The sequence below is a fragment of the Sus scrofa genome, chromosome 6 (assembly GCF_054392235.1).
Source record: "Sus scrofa isolate SSC_HxYL_T2T_F1_AM1 chromosome 6, Sscrofa_HxYL_maternal_Yorkshire_Landrace_v2.0, whole genome shotgun sequence".
Classification (NCBI taxonomy): domain Eukaryota; kingdom Metazoa; phylum Chordata; class Mammalia; order Artiodactyla; family Suidae; genus Sus; species Sus scrofa.
The window spans coordinates 133,506,766-133,526,932 of NC_139388.1; the positions used below are offsets into that span (position 1 = coordinate 133,506,766).

The following is a 20,167-nucleotide window of genomic DNA, read 5'->3' on the forward strand; positions in this document are numbered from 1 at the left end:
TGAAAGTAAAGGAGGGGTGGATTTTACTCAGGAGAAGTGATTCTGATCAGCATCAGAGCTGGCTGTTAAAAAGAACCAGAGGTGGCAGAAAGGCGTGGACAAAATCCAGACTGCGTGTCTAGGATACACAGATCCAACAGGCAAGAAGCAGGGGCATGGTATGTAGGGAAGCCTGCTGGACTGGCAGTGGGGATGTGGATGGGATTCTGGGGGCAGCAAAACAGGGCCAGATCAAGGAGGCTGTAGGTGAGACCACATTAAAGCCACAACAAAAACTGTGCTCTGGAAATTGCACAAGATCATAGAGTCCAAAAGTTGAACCGTATGCCTCAGTTGTATGTCTCTCTCTCTCACACACATACACACACACATAATACACACTGAAAATACACCAAACTGCTCCAAGAGGACCTCCTAAGGAGAGATGAGTAAAAAGGGGTAAGAGAGATGAGAAAACTTTTGTTTTTCTATGTACAGTTCTGTGTTATTTGATTTGCTTCCCTTTTATAAGGGACATGCATTCGGATAAAACCACCACCACTTTTTACTACTTAAAAAAATAAAATGCAGAGTTCCTGTTGTGGCTCAGTGGTAACAAACCCAACTAATATCCATGAGGATGTGGGTTTGATCCCTGGCCTCCCTAAGTGGGTTAAGGATCTGGGGTTGCCCTGAGCTGTGGGGTAGGTCACAGACACGGCTTGGATCCTGCGTTGCTGTGGCTGTGGTGTAGGCCGGCAGCTGCAGCTCTGATCTGACCACTAGCCTGGCAATTTCCATATGCCACAGGTGAAGCCCTAACAAGACAATAAATAAATAAAAATGGGAGGCGGTGGAAGCAAGTACCCCTTTCCAGAAAGGGCACTCCCTTTTCTCCCTTTTCTGGGAGAAATTCCTTCCCTAATTTTTACTCAAAGGACAACATGGCCCCTAAAGTTGTGTATACTGCTTAAGAGGGTGCCGGATCTATTTTTCCTCACAATGCAAATGACTTCACCTTCTTCGCAGGAGCTCTGGCAGCTCTGTCAATCCCAGCAGCTTTTTTGTAATCCCTATTTGCCTGCATTTCCTTTACTTAATGCTTCCATTTGCCTGCCCTACAGGCATACCCTGTGCAGCCTCCCTAAATCATCCCACTTTCCGTGTCTTGAGACTGAGGCAGGGGCCCTGCCATTCCCAACTAAAGGCATGTCTGCTCTTATGTCTACTGTCTGCAATGGACTGACCTCAGGGATGCATTTTTGTGTCATTCTAATTGAGCACGGAACATTGTTCTTCTGTCCAGTAGGGGCGACTAATGAGAGAAAACAAGCAGGTACTATGGGCAATCAGGTTCACTTTTCTCGAACCCAGGGTGAACAGCGATGGAGAAGTGAGATAGAGAATGGGGAGACAAAGTCAGCTATTCCAGCGTCACTCTAAGACGTGAGCTGCCTGCTGCAGCTTCCAGGCCAACGTGAATTGTCCTCAGAGGCTCAGCAGCAACACCCTAAAGTGTTTTAAGACCTTGTGAAGTGATCAGGTGGGAAACACCCATGCTTCCAGAATGCAGGTATGTCTCTCAATATGCAGATTCCTACTGACTCCTTGGGGAATTTTAATAACAATTCATTTAACCAATTAGAAGGTGAAGCAAATTAAATATGGTAAGTCAAAGCAAAGCTTGAAAAACAAAGTAAAAGCAAGCAGACTTTGAAAGCGTGCAGATTTGGAAATGTAAGGTTTCCAAATGATTAGCAAAAAAGGGAAAAGTTACCATAGTAACGCCCAAAGCTGGCCTAGCTAGCTGCCTCAACACGCCTTCAAAATGTCCTGCTTTGTGGAGAAGCAGAGGTGGGAGACATTTGAGGGCAGTTTGGGGATTTTTTTTTTCTTTTCTTTTCTTTTTTTATTTTTTGGCCTAGCCCTGGGCATGTGGAAATTCCCAGACACCACAGTGGTGACCTGAGCCATAACAATGACAATGCAGTTTCCTTAACCCACTGAGCCACCACAGAACTTGGATTTTTTTTGTTTTTGTTTTTGTATTTGCTTTTTGCTTTTTGCTTTTTAGGGCCGCACCCATGGCATATGGAGGTTCCCAGGCTAGGGATCAAATTGGAGCTACAGCTGCCAGCCTATACCACAGCCACAGCAAGGAGGTGTCTGCGACCTACACCACCGCTCATAGCAATGCCCATTCCTTAACCCACTGAGCAGGGCCAGGGATCGAACCCGAAACCTCAAGGTTCCTAGCTGGATTCGTTTCCGCTGCGCCACGACAGGAACTCGTGGATTTTTTAATAAAGAAAAGAAAAAGGAGTTCTCGTTGTGGCTCAGCAGAAACAAATCTGCCTGGCATTCATGAGGACTAGGTTCGATCCTTGACCTCGCTCAGTGGGTTCGGAGATCTGGCATTGCCAGTGAGCTGTAATGTAGGTTGCAGACATGGTTCGGATCTGGCCTTGCTGTGGTGGTGTGGATCAACGGCTACAGCTCAGATTTGACCCCTAACCTGGGAACCTTCTTGTGCCGAGTATGCAACCATAAAAGGACCAAAAAAAAAAAAAAAAAAAAAAAAAAAAGCAAACAGAAGAAAGAGAGAAAGGAAAAAGGAAGGGGGGGAAAGAGAGAGAAAGAGGGAGAGAGAGAGAGAGAGAGAGAGAGAGAGAGAGAGAGAGAGACAAAGCTAGCTAGTTTAGTGGATTGTGATTCACCTTTAAATACCCTGAACAGCCCAGTACTGCCGAGATTTCTGGAAAGGAACAGATGCCTTTGGAAATAGTGCATGTCCGCTTGGTGGCGCTGTTGTTCTACTGCTGCTTTCTGCACAGGCCTTTCCTGCGCTGGTGGAAGACTGTCTCTTCGCAAGTGGGTGCTGTTTCTGTGAGCCACCCTCAGCATTCATTTATTCAGAAAATATAAATTATCTACCATGTGGGGCTCTGGGAATAGACTGGTGAACAGAACAGTTTGTGGAGCTCCTAGTCTGGCAAGAGAAACAAGCAATCAAGTGAAATATTTATGCATTGTGATTAAGTCTGTGAAGGAAAAGATGGGAATCCTGTGACAGAAATAATGGCCAGCAACTGTCTTTATGCAAGACAGTCAGGGAAAAGCTTTCTGATGAGATTTTAGGCTGCACCCCTCAACCCTCATTCCACCAAGGGATGGAGGAAGAGCGTACCAGCACAGGGACGGTAGGGGACCACCTTGGCTGGGGCACGGCAAGAAAAACAGGAGAGTGGGGAAGCCAGGCCATGCAGAAACCTTTCAACTTGGTAAGACCTCAGTTCACATTTTATCCTTAAGGCAAAGAGAAGCCTTTGAAGAGTTTCATCAGTAAAGTGAGATTATTCAACTTAAAGGGTTTGCTTTTCACACTGTCTTGTAATTCCTATTTTAACAACTCCAACTTTAGATAGATGAAAATACTTTGAAAAAACCGTATTTGGTATTATAACAATTTTACATTTTTGCACTGCTATGGTTTTTATAATACAAACTGTAGGATATAAACCTTAACAAAAATTTTGCTGGGGGAACAGAGTTTAAGAAGTTTGAGAGATGTAGACAAAATATATGGTGAGAGAGAGCACTAGATTACAGTGACAGTCAGCAAACGGTCAGCTGCCTTGCCTCTTAGCACTTCGCATACTGTGTTGTCATTACTCTCTACTTTGTTGTCTGCCCCACAAGACTCTGGAATTCAGAGGCAGGGACGGTCTAATTCACCTTAGTAACCATAGTGATTCGCAAAGGATCACAGTAGAATCTCAGTAAGTGCTGGATGGGTGGACAGAGGAATGGGCGAATGGCTGGGGGGATGGAGGGAGGAAGGGAGGGGTGGATGGAGGGATGGATACGTGGATGGATGCAGGAATAGAAGAATAGAGGAATGGATGGGGAAACAGAAGGTAAGAGGTGTGGGAATATCAATGCTGGATAAATGAGTCTTTACAGAATTTTAGTGACACTTTCTCAAAGGTAAATCATTCTCAGCTTCCAGGTATTTCTCTGGCCTTCTTGTGTGCATACTATATATCAATCATGCACCTGCTATATGCAAGGTACCATGCTAGATCAGGGACGCAAAATGAGTAGACATCGTAACAGTCCTCAAGCTACTTACAGTCAGTAAAGGAGATAAGGTCAAATCACAACTTATACACCGTTTAGAGAAGTGTAACGTGTACAAAGTGAGATGTGGGTTTAGTGCTGCAGATGTCTAGAAGAGGGAAAGAGGACTTTGAACTGTAGGAGGTAAAGGAAAGTTTCATGAAAGTGACATTTGAGTTTCATCTCAAAGGAAGGGCAGTGTTCTTCTATGAGCTAAGAGCTGGGAGAGGTCGCTTGTTCCTGATGGTGCTTTGCTAACAGGGAAGAATTCAAAGCCCTCTCCCATCCCTACTCATCTTGTGAGCGCAGGGTGCTGCCGCCTTAGTGCATCCAGACAGCCCAGCTTCCCAGACTGTGAGCTGTAGGCCACGGTTGATGAGGACACTCTGGGGGTGGATGTTCTGGATCACAACTTTCCCAAGCAGTCTTTGTGGCTTCCTATTGGGGACCTTTTTTTTTTTTTTTTTTTTGCTCTTTAGGGCCATACCTGCAGCATATGGAAGTTCCAGCTAGGGGTCTAATCAGAGCTGTAGACACCAGCCTACACCACAGACACAGCAACTCGGGATCTGAGCTTCATCTGCAACCTACACCACAGCTCATAGCAATGCTGGATCCTTAACCCACTGAGTGAGGCCAGAGATTGAACCTGTATCCTCATGGATACTAGTCAGGTTCATTAACCGCTGAGCCACGATGGGAGCTCCTGGGGACGTTTTTCATTTTGCTACTGCAGTATTTTTCCAAGTGTTGACCACAGTCCATTAGTGTGTCAGGTAATCAACAGTGAATGTGACCAGCATTTTGAAAGATGGAGTAGCATTGAATGGAAACTATTAAGGTATCCTGCATAGTAAGGGAAATCTCATTTGGGGAAAGATTTTTTTTTTTTTTTGTCTTTTTTTTTTGCCTTTTCTAGGACATATGGAGGTTCCCAGGGTAGGGGTTGAATAGGAGCCGTAGCCACCAGCCTACACCAGAGCCACAGCAACGCAGGATCCGAGCCGCGTCTGCAACCTTCACCACAGCTCACAGCAATGCCGGGTCCTTAACCCACTGAGCAAGGCCAGGGATTGAACCCACAACCTCATGGTTCCTAGTCGGATTCGTTAACCACTGCGCCACAACGGGAACTCCTGGGGAAAGATTTTTAAGTTAAATGTAACATGTCAATGGTGGCAGCCCTGAGAGGTGATCCTTTTCTTTTCTTTTTTTTTGTCTTTTTGCCTTTTCCAGGGCCTCTCCCGTGGCATATATTGGTTCCCAGGCTAGGGGTCTAGTCGGAGCTGTAGCTGCCAGCCTAAACCAGAGCCACAGCATAGCCAGATCCAAGCCGTCTGCAACCTACACCACAGCTCACAGCAATGCCGGGTCCTTAACCCACTAAACAAGGCCAGGGATCGAACCTGCAACCTCATGGTTCCTAGTCGGATTCGTTAACCACTGAGCCACAGTGGGAACTCCAAGGTGAGCCTTTTCTTTAAGGCTCTAGAGGGACAAACTTCCCTGGCAGAATATTGGTATCATACTTGCATGGTGATTACACCTTTCACAGAACCAGGAAAGAGCTCCTAATGAAACTTAGATCTCCATTAATGTCAATGCCTGCCATCATTTAGAGGAATCAGAATACATGTTTGTGCCAAACAGAAACATTTTTGGAAAACAGATATCTTTTTTTGGAGCGCCATTAAAATATTCTCAATTTCCTATCCCGTGCGTGTGTGCACACACAGCCTCCCACGACTGGCCAAAGAAGTTCTGGGTCAACGTTCTGAGCATCATGCCTCACTGGGCAGGGAAAGTCAAAGTACCACAAAACGTTTGTGCCAGGAAGTCAGCCAGCACCTCACAAGGCATGATGCCTTTTAACATACCTCCCTTTTGTCAGAATTGTTTGCAAATCTGTGATTTCTGCCACTAACAGATGTTGCAATCCATAAACTACTGTTTTCTACGTCATTAATGTCTCTTAGAAGCCTTCAATTGCAAGCCGTGGAAGCACAATTCAATTTGGATGGAACCAAGTGATGTCGTCGGTTGACTAATCCTTTGATTCAAAAGAGTTACAAGGGCCCAGTAAGGGCAAAGCACTTTGGGGGTCCCTTGAGAGACAGGCCCATTCGCTGCCCTCAGCAAGCTCAAGTCACATGGAGAATTCCGCAAGTCACTGTGGTTCTCTTTCTTTTCGGAATGGAAATACAGAGAAGAATACATTTGGAGCAAAGAATGGACTGCATCCTTTACAAAACAAATGAAGGCACCTGAATAACTGCATTGCAGCCTCAGCAGTGCAAGTGGTACCATATGGCCGTTTTAAAGTGGTGGGCCCTCCTTTATAGAAGATCCAAACCCACTTCAGGACTTAAAAAGCAAAAGTGCATTATCTACGGTGCAAAAGGCCACAGAAGAATATGAAATGCAGGCAAGCCTCCCGCAAGCCCAGCTGCTGTCTGCTCCACCTTCCTAAATGCTCATGGGCTGAGTTGACCTAGAGATGACCACTCTTCTGTCATCGCCCATCTGGTTCTGCCCACGGGAGTGCTTGATGCTGCCTGGTCTCAGCAGATAAGATGACCTGACTTGGTCATTCTACACCGTCTTGCATCCGAGAAGCTGGGGAGGGTGAGTGTGAGCAGTGGGGCAGCCTGTGTCCTGCCTCCTGGAAGGACTAGTTTTCTTGTCGCTGATGAATAAGATCATCTGTGTACACACTGGGGACTGAAGCTGTAGATAACTGAGCAGAGCTGACCTGCCTGACAGCCTTGTCCCTGACCACGACAAACTCTGACGTTCCAGTATATGTATGTCAGGAAAGACAAAATGTTTCTGCCGCAGAGTTTAAGCTGAGTGAATAAAAATGGAGTGAGCAGAGGATGGATGAAGGTAAAAGAACCACATGACTTCAGTGTGTTGTGACACTTCATGTGTGAATGTCCCCAAACGCTTCTTTGAAATTCGCCAGATATTAAGGGATTAATAAATTATCTGGGGACATGGTGTCTGTGGGAAAGGAGGAACTCATAAGGGCCTGATGCACCCTATCGCTTGATAGGAAAGGAGGGGTGTGTCCTGTATACCACCATCAACATACACCGCACCTTTCCTCCTCCCTTTGCGGTGTCAGTGTGGGATAGACAAATCTGAGCTTGTAAACAACTGCAGCCTTTGTTTCGGGGACTCTGGACCTTTCCAGTATTTTTGCTCCTTAGGTCAGGCTGCTGACCTGGGCAATGGGTGGGGCTGGGTGCCTCCAGATGGCAGCTGCTGACAGCGTCTGCCCCAGACTGCGTGGCCGGCTGTGCCAGATCCCATAGAGCTGCAGGTTAAGCCAAGCAGATTCCCAGGCTCCACCCAGACCTGCCCCACCATGGATTCTTATTCCAGCTGAAATGTGCAAACTATTGTCTGATGAGAAACCAACATCAAAATTATCTGGTGAGATTTGAAAATTACTGGTTCCCAGAACAATTGATCATAATTCCGCAGGAATCTGAGATTCTAATTTGCAGCCAGAGTTGAGAACGGAGCAGTTCATGACAACAAGCAGTAAGTCTTCTCCAGGCGCTTTAGGGGAGTAAGCTTGGGAGATACTCCAGGTCCCTTTCCTGGTTCCTCCCTTAGGCCCTGAGGCAGATTTGGGACAGGACCCTGGACTTCTTGTGACCCAATGTGGGGCCTAGCCAGGCATGGCATGACAAAGCCACAGGGTTCTTTCTGGGAATGTCTGGTTTCTTCCCTGGTGTCTGGAGAGGGTTTTCCAGCTACCAAGGACTTTCTCACTGGATGGAGGAAAAGTGGCGAGGCTTCTAACTTCCTCACATGGCTGGAGAGCAAGGAGACCAGTGAGAATTAAGTTTCTGGGAAGATGTGTGAACTGAATTTGAATAATCGCATTGGGATGCAGAATTTGTTTTTAACCAAAGTAAATTTTTTCTTTTGTCTTGCCTGCCTGAAGTATAATAGCAGGAATAAATTCTTTCACAGAAAGGAAAATTAAAAGACTTTGATTTCGAAAGTAAATGCAAGTGGTAAACGTAAAGTGTCAGTCCCAGAGAGACTCACCTTTGGAATCATTATCTTTGACGTTTAAAACCCTGATATTCTGGGAGTTCCTGTCGTGGCGCAGTGGTTAACCAATCCGACTAGGAACCATGAGATTGCGGGTTCTATCCCTGGCCTTGCTCAGTGGGTTAAGTACCCAGCGTTGCCGTGAGCTGTGGTGTAGGTCACAGACGCGGCTCAGATCTCACATTGCTGTGGCTCTGGCGTAGGCCAGCAGCTACAGCTCCAATTCGACCCCTAGCCTGGGAACCTCCCATATGCTGCGGGAGTGGCCCAAGAAATGGCAAAAAGACAAAAAAACAACAACAACAACAACAAAAAACCGTGATATTCTCTTAAGAGTTCACAGAGTCCAGCATCGATTGGGTTACACGAGGTGCTTCTCTAATACATCTCCTTCAAGTATCTCCATACCTATTACCTGTCAAATATTTGTTGAGCACTGACTGAATCCCAAGCACTGTGCCGGCTTGGGAATACAAAAGGAGCAGGACAAGATCTTGGTCCTAAACAGAATGGGGGCTGTAGATAAGTGACAAATAAGTACAAAGCAAGGTGACGTTAGCACTTAACATGAACAAATATTAGTTGCTATAGAAGTCGAAGGAACTGTTAATGCATGCCTGTCTGAAATGGTCAATATGAGCTGGGTTTTGAAGGGTGAGTAGGAGTTTTCCAAGTACACCTAACAGGGCATGCCAGACAGAGAAAGTAATACATGCAAGAAGGGTGGTTGAGCAGGTCATCTTTGGAAAACTGTGTGCATTTGTTTTCTATTCCTGCTATTAAAAATTACCATAAACTTAGCAGCATAAAACAACAGGCTTATTATTTTACCATTCTGGAGGTTAGGAATCTAATGTTAGCTTAAATCAAGTTGTTTGCATTTCTTTCTAGAAGTGCAAGGGGAGAGTCTGCTTCTTTGGTTTATCAACTTCTAGACACTCTGCCACATTCCTTAGCTCATGGCCCCCTCCTCCATCCACAGGACCAGCAATGGCAGGTCAAGTCCTTCTTACACGACATCTCTCTGACCCTTCTCCCACCATCACAGCTCTCTCTGACCACAGTTGAAAAAAGCCCTCTGGCTTCAATGGTTCATGTGATTAGGTTGGGCTCATATGAATAATTGAGGACAACCTTCCCATCCCAAGGGCCATAACTTCAATCACGCTTCTGAAGTCCCCTTTGCCATGGAATGTACCATATTCACAAGTTCTGTGGATCAGGTTGTGCACATATTTGGGGGGCATTATTCTGCTACCATACGATGCATCAATTTTCTGAATGACTTCTATGAGCCATCATGATGAGAAAGGGGAAGTTGGAGCCAAATAATAAAGGCCCTTATATGTCAGGTTAAGGATTATTCAGTTAGGTGACCAAGAGTCACTGAAGTTTTAAGCAGGGGATTTCTCTCTTAGAGATCAATTGGCTGGACTGGCTGATCATGAGTCTCAATGTGTGTTGGGGGGTGGGGTTGCTTGTTACTAGGATTGACATGCAGGCTTAGAGATTCTGATTTAGTAGGTCCAGGAACATATTTATGACCAGTCAGGTTACCAATGCAGCACTAGAGAAGTTGGTTGAGAATACAGCAAGACTGGAAGCAGGGAGACCAGGGCAGAGTCCTGTTGAGAACTAACAAATGAGTAAGATAAGGTAGGGAACATCTCTGCAGATGGAGCCCAGTAGGAGGGTTTTAGCAATACTTAATAGGAAAATTGGGCAGAACTATTGGTGGTTTATTGAATGCAGCCCTGGCGAGTGGAAAATACATATTTTTTAAGAGTCAGATGGATGTAAGTTCGAATCCTATCCCCACCTGCCTCTTATTAGCAGTAGCTGAAGTAATTAATGTCATTGCTGAAATAATGACTCTGAACCTGAGTGAGGGTCTTGGACCATTTTTTTTTTTTTTTTTTTTTGTCTTTTTGCCTTTTCTAGGGCTGCTTCTGCGGCATTTGGAGGTTCCCAGGCTAGGGGTCCAATAGGAGCTGTAGCCACTGGCTTGCACCACAGCCACAGCAACACGGGATCCGAGCCGCGTCTGCAACCTACACCACAGCTCAGGGCAATGCTGGATCCTTAACCCACTGAGCAAGGCCAGGGATCAAACCCTCAACTCCATGGTTCCTAGTCAGATTGGCTAACCACTGCACCACGACGGAAACTCCTGTCTTTGACTACTAAATAAGGACAATAGTATACACTTTGTAGATTTTGTAAGGATTAGCAATAATATAAATGGGATACCTAAAGTATAATAGGGACTCAGAAATGATCACCGCTATTATTATTACTGTTTTGCTAGTGGTTGATGTTACATGAATGTAAAGGGTGATGATGGTAGGAGATGGGACAAAAAAGAGAAGAATGACGATGACTCCCAAAGTATTGGGCTTAGATGAACAAATGGGTGGAAGGGCCATTCTCCCAGAAAGAAAATATAGGAAGAGTAGCACGTCTCGAGGGAACAGAGCTGAATTTAAATTGTAAAGTTGAGTTGAAGCTGAAGGTAGGATTTCTACATGGAGTGGCCAGAAGGTGGAAATATATGCAGGTCTGAAATCAGAAAAAAAGAAAATCCAAGAAAGAACTAGAACAACTTTGCCATGGATCTGAAAACTTTTAAAAAATGCCTTTCAACACAAGCCACAAGACCTTAGGAATGGAAAGCTCTACAAGTTCATCAAAGCCTTTTTACGCTTAAGTCACTTTGTGTATTATAACAATGCAAACGTAATTACAGCGTTTCTGTTTAGGCAATAATACCCTGACAATTGAAAGGCATACTTAGAGGACCCTGAAGCCCTGAACATTCATCTTGAGCCCTTGCAGAGCTGTTTGGTTTATGATTTTACAAGGTTTCTGGAAGTGGGGTTGTGAGGAGGTTCCTAGATCGGGCTGTAATTCCCCTGGGATCACGGGGAGATGCCTGAGTCCAGGTCTCTGCTTCCTGCTCTATCATTTGCTTTGTTTTCTTGCTTTGCTAACCCAAGACCAGAGCCCCCTTGTCAAACCATTCCTGCATCATTCCTGGTCTCCCTTTGGGGTCTGCCAGTGATGCTCTCCTTGCTGGAGCTCTGAAGTGCCCAGTTCCTCCTGTCCCTGGATTCCTGGACTTGAGAAGGGGTCAGTGTGGTGTTTCTCACTGACTTCTGTTGCCTTTGGGTCCACCAAGTCTCCCAGATACCTTGATTCTTGGGAATTGTCTTTCAGGACCCAACTCTTCCTTTTGTGTTCAAAGCATCCATAGTCCTTGATTTAGGATCACCTAACAGATGGCCTCATCTGCTTTCCTTTTCAATCCCTCTGGCCTGCCACCAGTAGAGCCCAGGACTGGTAGTCAGGATTCCTAGAGAGAAGTCCCTGCCCTCCCACCTTCCAGTTGGATGACTTGAAACAAGGCACTTAACCTCTCTGTGCAGCAAATTATACTCACTCTCTATGTCCTTTTTTTTTATTAAAAAAAAATATTTAGACGTTTTATTTTATTTTGTTTTGTCTTTTTAAGGCTGTATCCATGGCATAGGGAAGTTATCAGGCTAGGGGTAGAATCGAAGCTGCAGCTGCCGGCCTACATCACAGCCTCAGCAGCATGGGATCCAAGCCCCACCTGCAGCCTACACCACAGTTCCCAGCAATGCCGGATCCTTAACCTACTGAGTGAGGCCAGGAATCAAACCTTCGTCCTCATGGATACAGTTGGATTCGCTACTGCTGAGCCATGACTAGAACTCCTAAAAAACATTTTTTTTACTGAAAGTTGATTTACAGTATTTTGCCAACGTCTGCTGTACAGCAAAGTGATCCAGTCATACATATATATATATATATATATATATATATATATATATATACATTCCTTCCTTTTTATTATTTTAGCTATAACTCCTTCATTCGAATGAAGTTTGAAGTGGAAGCACAGAATAGGAAAGAGGGAACAAGGCAAAGTGCTCTGGAGAAGTGGGGGTGGGAGTCTCCCAGTCCTCAGCGGAGCCCCGAGGTGAGGCCTCCTGGCATCTTTATATAGAGTTCAGTACAAGAGGCCTTAGGGCTCTCTTGCCACTTCTGAAATTCTGCTCATTTCGACTCCGAACTGGAATCTGTCAGTGGCTTTCCCATAGCCCAGAGCTCGTGTCTATACTCATTAATCTCTCATTTAAGGGGCCCCACGGCCTGATTCAAACTGACCTTTCTGGCTTTAAATTCTGTTCTACGTGCTACAGCAACCTTCTGGGCTAATGACTGCTCCTAAATCATATTCACATTTCCTGTCTTTGCACTCGGCTCCTCTCCCAGATTTATTCCCTGTATTAGTTTGCTATTGCTATTGTAACAAGTTATCATAAATGTTGTGGCTTAAAAATATAAATTTTGGGAGTTCCCGTTGTAGCTCAGGGGTTAACGAATCCAACTAGGAACCATGAGGTTGAGGGTTCAATCCCTGGCCTTGCTCAGTGGGTTAGGGATCCTGCGTTGCCATGAGCTGTGGTGTAGGTCCCAGACGAGGCTCGGATCCCAAGTTGCTGTGGCTGTGGCGTAGGCCAGTGGCCACAGCTCCGATTGGACCCCTACCTGGGACCCTCCATATGCCATGGGAGCAGCCCAAGAAATGGCAAAAAGACAAAAAATTAATTAATTAATTAATTTTGTAGTTCCCGTCATGGCAGAAATGAATCCGGCTAGAAACCATGAGGTTTCGGGCTCGATGCCTGGCCTTGTTCAGTGGGTTAAGGTTGCGGCGTTGCCGTGAGCTGTGGTGTAGGTCACAGATGCGGCTTGGATCAAGTGTTGCTGCGGCTCTGGCACAGGCCGGCAGCTACAGCTCCCATTAGACCCCTAGCCTGGGAACCTCCACATGCCACGGGTGCGGCCCTAATAAAGACCAAAAAAAAAAAAAAATATATATATATATATATATATATATGTATAAATTTGTTGTCCTACAGTTCTCGAGGTCAGAAGTCTGGTGTGAGTTTCAAGGTTTGAAGGGCTAGAACATAGGTGTTGACAAGGGCTGCAATCCTCCCCTGGAAGCTCAGGGGAGAATGTTTCCCCTTTTTCCAGCTCCTAGAGTCGCCCCTGTCCTCCCTCTTCAAAGCCAGCAACGAGGCTTCTCTGTGCCTTTTTTCTGCTGTTACATGTCCTCTGACTGGCCTCTTCTGCCTTCCTCTTCCACATTTTTTTTCTTTTTAGGGTCGCACCCACAACATATGGAAGTTCAGAGCCTCAGCTCCCAGCCCACACCACAGTCACAGCAACACGGGATCTGAGCCACGTTTGTGACCTACACCATAGCTCACAGATCCTTAACCCGCTGAAAGAGGCCAGGGATCGAACCCGCATCCTCATGGATACTAGTCAGATTTGTTTCCACTGGTCCACAATGGGAACGCCTCCCTCTTCTACTTTTAAGGTTCTTTGTGATTATACTGGGCTCACCCAGAAAGTCCAGGCTAAAGTCCACATCTTAATACCTTTCATTTAATCACATCTGTGGAGTCACATAACATACTCACAGGTTCCCGGGATTAGGACAACTTCGGTGGCCTTTATTCTGCTCACCCCACACCCAGGACCCATTCACCAGAGTCACATGTATGAATCGAAAGCTTGACTGAAGGATCAGGACCAGGCAGGGAGGGAGTGATGCTTTCATTGCAGCCACACAGACTGCTTCAAATGGACTCTCAGACATCGGCCTTTTGGCCATCCCACCACTGAGGGGTTTTCCCTTACCGTTCCACCCCACATGACACCCTGCCCCTGTTCTACTCCTCTATGCCCTCCTCTTGTCCCTCACTCCTTTGTCTCCCCACATTCTCCTCTCCCTGACCCCCACATTGGCAATGAGAACTCCCAATTCTTCTCACTCTGTTATGGCAAAACAGTGAAAATTTCTCCAGCCATGACTTCCAAACTCAGCTCCCATGAAAAGGCTCAGCTGGGAAAAAAAAAAAAAAAAAAGCTTTCTTTTAACAAAAGCTAACCTCCTTAGAATATGATTGTGATTGTAAGGATTTATAATGGATTCCTCCATTGTCATCACATAATGACATGTTGACTTGTCCATGGACATGGTGCCCCTACTGATATCATGGCCACATTTGTGCATTTGCTTGTCTTTCTTTAGATGAAGAGATCTCAGATATATACCTCAGGAATTACTGCCTGCTGGGGCAAAAGAACAGAAACTGAAGTGGGTGCTTTCCCTTCTCCTAATTGAAAAGGAGAGACTGATGAGTGATGAATCTAAGGAAAAGCATGGAATATTTAAAGATTAGTTCAAAGCTTTAAGTCATATCTCTCCATGGTAGTCAAGTGCTAACTCTCACTAGACTGTCAGAACTTAAGATTAGAGACCATAACTTACTCAATGTCATGTCCCTAGCATCCTAATATAGAATCTCTATGTAACGGGACCTTAACACGTTTTGATGGATATAGTAGAGTAAAAATCTGTTATTTATAAATATTGATATATAAATTCCACCCCCCTCCCAACAAATGTAGTCTTCTTTTCCTAGCTCAGAAAGGGAGTTACCCTCTGCCTCTGCTCTGGCACTTGAGAAGGTAGACTGTGTTTCTTGCTGCCACTTGAGGATTGGTGTTCAGGGAGTTAAGTAATACTGCTACAAAGTCCAAGCTTATACTGCTTGCTGAATGACAGGCCAATAAATTGAGAGACGAGTTGTTGGATCAGAGAATAGTTACCTTTACTCAGAAAGCCAGCAGACTAAGAAGATGGTGGACTCAAGTCCCAAAGAACTGTCTTGCCAGAGTTAGAATTCAGGCTTCTTTTATACTGAATGGGGAGGGAGTAAACATTTCCTGGTTCTAGTCACATTCTAAGGGACGTGTTAATTTCTTCCTTCCTGCCGTCACTCACAGGTAGTCCTGGTCAGGATGTTTCCTGTGGGCTAAACAAAGGAATTTTAGCTCAGTGCTCATTACCTGGGAGGGAGGGTTTCCAGAGATGGGCCATTATGTATAATTTAAATACCCTTTTAGTGATTAACTTGTAATGGAACACATAGCTTCTCCCCTATTAGGATAGACAAAAGCCCTCCAGGGTGGGTGTTGGAATGGACATTGGAATAAGGGAAGAAGTGTTAAAAGCCACATATTAGTATTTACATCTGTGCTAAACAAGCTTCCAAACAGTGAACTGACAGGATTTACAGCAAACTATTAATCTTCATTCGCTTCCTGAGTTAAAAAATGTTTCTTCTCCACAGTGAATCACCCACAGACACGGGCTCCAAAAAGCTGCACTCTGTAGCACCCCAAGAAACATAGGGGAGACAAGTGAAAACTAATTCTCTCTCCTGTAATTCAGTATAGCATTTCCCACATTGTTCCATATGGTTGGCAAATATAACACTTTTCCAACATAGAGTTTGAAAGCAAAGTTGGAAATTTTTCTTTCCATAGCAGGGAGCGTCTGGAGAGGCCCTTAGTGGGAAGAATGTGAGGGTGAGGGTGCATGCCTTTCCCAGTAGGTCCTGTAGAGATCAGGAGACCCCTGCTCATTGTGGTCAGAAAAGCAGCAACTTTGAATGTGGAGAATGAGTACTACCAATATCCTCAATAATTGGTTCTTCATTCATTCATCCATTCAAAAAATACTCATTGTGTGTCTGCTGGTATCACGGCTAATGCAATGATGGAGAGACGCCCTTGTGAATATGCAGAAGAGTATTACTTAATCCAGGCCTGGGTGGCATGGGGAAGGTGATGCCAGAAAGCTGGTACCAGAATCCGGGTTCTTGCTCACACATTTTTTTTTTTTTGGTCTTTTTGCCATTTCTTGGGCCGCTCCCATGGCGTATGGAGGTTCCCAGGCTAGGGGTCGAATTGGAGCTGTAGCCACTGGCCTATGCCAGAGCCACAGCGCCTGTGACCTACACCACAGCTCATGGCAATGTGGGATCATCAACCCACTGAGCGAGGCCAGGGATCAAAGCTGCAACCTCACAGTTCCTAGTCGGATTCGCTAACCACTGAGCCACAACGGAAACTCCTGTTCACACATTTGAAGAATGAACTCTGCAAACACACAGGTAGCAAGCGAGCAAAATCTTTATTACAGGAAAGCAAATAGCTCCCAGGGCTGCTGGGAAGGGGGGAGAAGAGCTCCCCACTCTCTATTGTCCTATAGGGGTTTTTATCCCTTAAAGATGGAGGGGGTACCAACGTGGGACCCAGAAAGATGTGGTTTTCTCCCATTGGCCTTGCCCAATTACCTCTATCAGTCTTTGTCCAATAGGGGTCTTAGGGGTGGAAATGTCCCCATAAGTTTTATGATTTCTTCCTCCTTCTCTTTCCTTAGACTGAGTCATCCTTCCTATCATTCCTTTTCTGTCGGTTGAGGAGTAGGCTAGAGATTAAGGTCCATGTGGGGGAAGGCCTTGTTTACTATTTTACAATAGGAAAATAGTAAACAAGGCCTGTGGGGAATTACTTTCTGGAGCCCTTAAACCACAAATGTTAATTAGAAGCCATATGGAAGAATACATCAAAGCCCATGCTCCTGCACTGACTACTTGGGTTAGTATTCTGCTTCAGTGGCAAGGGGGATGGGGAATGGGGGGTGGAGGGTGGGAGGCGGTGGCTAAAGAGCTGGGTCTTAAGGGATGAGTAGAGAAGAGTTGTGAAGCAAGGGGACAGTTCCATAAAGATGATTCCAAAGGAGCCAGTGGAAAGGGAGAGATGGGGAGAGAGGTCAAGATGTCAGACACAATTAGATCATGGAGAAGGTAGGGAGAGTTTAGGGTCAAGCACTCGGGATTGTTAGTTGACAGGGAGTGGAAGTTTTTTCTCTATCCTCTGACTCTAGCAAAGATACCTCAAAATAGTATAATAAACAAAAGCAATCTCTAAGGACCCAGGGAGGGAACAGAGCAAAAGTGAAGGATGGAAGGATATCAGGAATTCATGGGTCCCACCAGGAGGCAGTCCAGGAATGCTCTGCCTGCAGCAGAGAGCGGCAACACTTAGAAGCAGGCACCAAACCTACAAAGAAGGGGAGGACTTTGCCAACACACTCAAGCACAAAATACAGGTTTGGTTCAAGAACCACACATTTTACTGAGATGTAATTGACATGCAGCGCTGTGTAAGTTTAAGGCGTAGAGCAAAATGGTTTGAATTCCACAGCTTATGAAATGATTACCACGAGTTTAGAGGATGAAGTGCACGTCATGGCTCAGTGGAAAAGAATCTGACTGGTATCCATGAGGATGCAGGTTCAATCCCTGGACTTGCTCAGTTGGGTTAAGGATCTGGCATTGCCATGAGCTCTGGTGTAGGTCCCAGACACAGCTCAGATCTGGTGTTGCTGTGGCTGTGGTGTAGACCAGTGGCTACAGCTTCGATTTGACTCCAAGCCTGAACCTCCATATGCTATGGGTGTGGCCCTAAAAAAAAAAAAAGTTTAGGGGATATCCATCATCTCATATAGATACAAGATAAAAGAAAAAAATGTTCTTTTTATGATGAGAACCTTTAGGGTTTACTCTCTTAACAACTTTCATATATAACATACAGCAGTGTTAATTATATTACTCAGGTTTGTTCAGTAAGCTCCTAGTACTTACATCCTATAACCAGAAGTTTATATAACCTTTTGACCACCTTCATCCAATTCCCCTCACCCATGCCTCTGGCAACCACAAATCTGATCTCTTTTGCTTAGAATTTTTTAGTTTAAGGGTTTGTTTCTTTGTTTTTAAAGTATAATTAACCTATACTGTGTTAGTTCCTGGTGTACAGCATAATAATTTGCTATCTGTATACATTACAAAATTATCACCATCCCATTGTTCAATCTTGTATTTATCACTTTCTTGCTCTGAAAAGTATTTTTATCTAAAAAATAAACATTTCAGAGTTCCTATTGTGGCACAGCAGAAATGAGTCTAGGAACCATGAGGTCGTGGGTTCAATCCCTGGCCTCGCTCAGTGGGTTAAGGATCTGGCGTTGCCGTGAGCTGTGGTGTAGGTCAAAATTGCAACTTGTATCTGGCATGGCTGTGGCTGTGGTGTAGGCCAGCAGCTATAGCTCTGATTAGACCCCTAGCCTGGGAACCTCCATATGCTGAGGGTGCAGCCCTAAAAGGACAAAAAATAAAAAAATAAAAATAAAATAAAAAATAAACATTTCATTAAAAAAAACCCACTGGGCCAAATAGCAGCAGCAGCAGCAGCAGCAATCACCAGGAAGACCAGCTGGGGATATGGAGCTTTGGAACCTCCATCCTATTGTCCCCAAGTCTGAGGTTACTGCAGTTTCCCTCTGCCTACCCCTTGGGAATTCCAACTATTCACTGCCAGCCCTGTGAGTCCCTCGCACAAGTGAAACCAAGCAGGGACCTGTGGGCTCCTGGGCACACAAGTCTTTCTGTGTCCCCCATTTCTTATTTTTATGGAATGAACTTCAGCCTCCATTACCTTCCCTGAGTTCCAAAGGGCAGGTTCAAACCATTGCTAATCAGGGAAGGGAGGGGATGCAGAGACCAGAGAGGAGCAGTCAAGAAACAATAGTGCAGCTTTGGGGCAGGGTCCTGGTTCCTCCTCAAGGAATATTCATAACAATATCTTTGAATTCTTCTGCAGAACTAAACCCCCCACAAATGGAGGATGTTAATGAAGCATTCTTTATTCAGGATAGAAGACCACCAAACCATGGAACACCAGCTTTGAAAATAATGCAAGCTCGCCTCTACCCTCATCTTTATCTGTGGCCCTATTTTTCACCCTCAAAACTATAAAACCAATAAAACTAGTGGTTTTTAAAAACTATAAAAACAATCTCTCCTTAGGGGGCATGGTCTTTGAGGCATTAGCCTGCTGCGACCCTCCTTTGTCTGGCAAGTCAATAAAGCTATTTTTTTCTCCTTCACCCTAAACTCTGTCTCCTCATTTCTCTGGCACCAGAGAGCCGAGGCCAAGTTCCAGCAACACAGGACTCCAGCGGAGAGTCCGGTGGCCTTGCTTCCAGTCCTAGCCTCTGACTTTCATGCCAGAGAGTCTAAGTAAAAATCTAAAATATCTCCTGGCCTCAGGCTCCATCAGGGACTTCAACATCTCCTCCTGTCCATGACACCTCCCTTCCAAAGTAGAGCTGCCCTGCTAGTGGAGAACAGTCCAGCACTAGGATATATCTAAGTTTATGGAACCATTAATCCATTGAAACATCCCCTGCTCCTGTGGGGAGCCATGGTGAAACCCTGTGACCCTGTATGTCTAAGAGATGCATCTGTGTTGTTGCAGCAAGTCGTGGATTGTTCCTTTTCCTTCCTATTTCGTGTTCCACATGTGAATGCACCAGAATCCATTCTTTAGAGGATGGATGTGCATTTGAGTTGTTTCAATTTGTGGATACATAGCTGCTCTGAGAATTACAAATAATGCTGCTCTGAGAATATTTGCACCTGCTGTTTGACTTACTCGTGTCGAATATCAGTGGCATGTCCGGAGGGGGGTTGCTGGCTCACAGGGCATATGTACCTTAAGCTTTGGTGGATCCTTACCGCCAGAGTTTTCTAAAGTGATTTCACCAATTTCACCAGTTGCTTTCTTGAGCAAAACATGAGGGCTTCTGTACCCTCTACCAACACTCATAATTTGGAGATTTAAATTTTTGCCAATCTTGCAAACGGGTACTTTTCATTGTGGTTTTTAAGGTTCATTTCCCAAATGAATTCTTTCTTTTTCACTTGTTTATTGACCATCAGGATTTCCTCTTATGTGAAGTGACTATTCAAGTTTCTTGTCTACCTTGTTTTATGTATTGCCAGTATTTTCTCTCATTCCATGCTTTTTTTTTTTTCAGTATTTATGGTGCCTTTCAATAAACAGAATTACTTTGATTTTAGTGTGGTCTATTTCAGTGCTTCTCAAATATCTATGTCAGACACATTTTTGTTTGTTTTTTGGTTTCCAATCAGTCATAGACTGCTATTTCTCTCTTTTTTTTTTTTTCCCTAGGGCCACT

General features: G+C 45.0%; 1 protein-coding gene across 1 annotated transcript in view; it reads left to right on the top strand.

The window, feature by feature from the left end:
• The window catches only part of LPAR3 (lysophosphatidic acid receptor 3), a 156,041-nt gene extending 137,063 nt beyond the window's left edge, over window positions 1-18,978 (top strand). The window contains exons 6-8 of the transcript XR_014804742.1: window positions 742-1,552; window positions 6,075-7,647; window positions 18,787-18,978. The gene's annotated coding sequence lies outside the window, so the exon portion shown is untranslated. The remainder of the gene's footprint in view (window positions 1-741; window positions 1,553-6,074; window positions 7,648-18,786) is intronic.
• Window positions 18,979-20,167: the final 1,189 nt, after the last annotated feature.